This window comes from Arachis duranensis, chromosome 3, assembly GCF_000817695.3.
Source record: "Arachis duranensis cultivar V14167 chromosome 3, aradu.V14167.gnm2.J7QH, whole genome shotgun sequence".
NCBI classification, from domain to species: Eukaryota; Viridiplantae; Streptophyta; class Magnoliopsida; order Fabales; family Fabaceae; genus Arachis; species Arachis duranensis.
In genome coordinates, this window is record NC_029774.3 from 88513380 (window position 1) to 88513817 (window position 438).

Here is a 438-nt window from a genome sequence, read left to right on the forward strand (position 1 = left end):
ATCAGGCAGTACTAAGGACGCTTCATCTGAAGAAGAAGCTTATAATCCTGAGAACCCATCAATGGAAGAGGTGAATTACATGGGAGAATCCTATGGAAACACCTATAATCCTTCATGGAGAAATCATCTAAATCTTTCATGGAAGGATCAACAGAGACCTCAACAAGGTTTCAATAATAATAATGGTGGAAGAAACAGGTTTAGCAATAGCAAGCTTTTTCCATCATCTTCTCAGCAACAGACAGAGAGTTCTAAGCAGAATACTTCTGATTTAGCAACCATGGTCTCTGATCTAATCAAGACCACTCAAAGTTTCATGACTGAAACAAGGTCTTCCATTGGAAATTTGGAAGGACAAGTGGGTCAGCTGAGCAAGAAAATTACTGAACTCCCTCCAAGTACTCTCCCAAGCAATACAGAAGAAAATCCAAAAGGAGA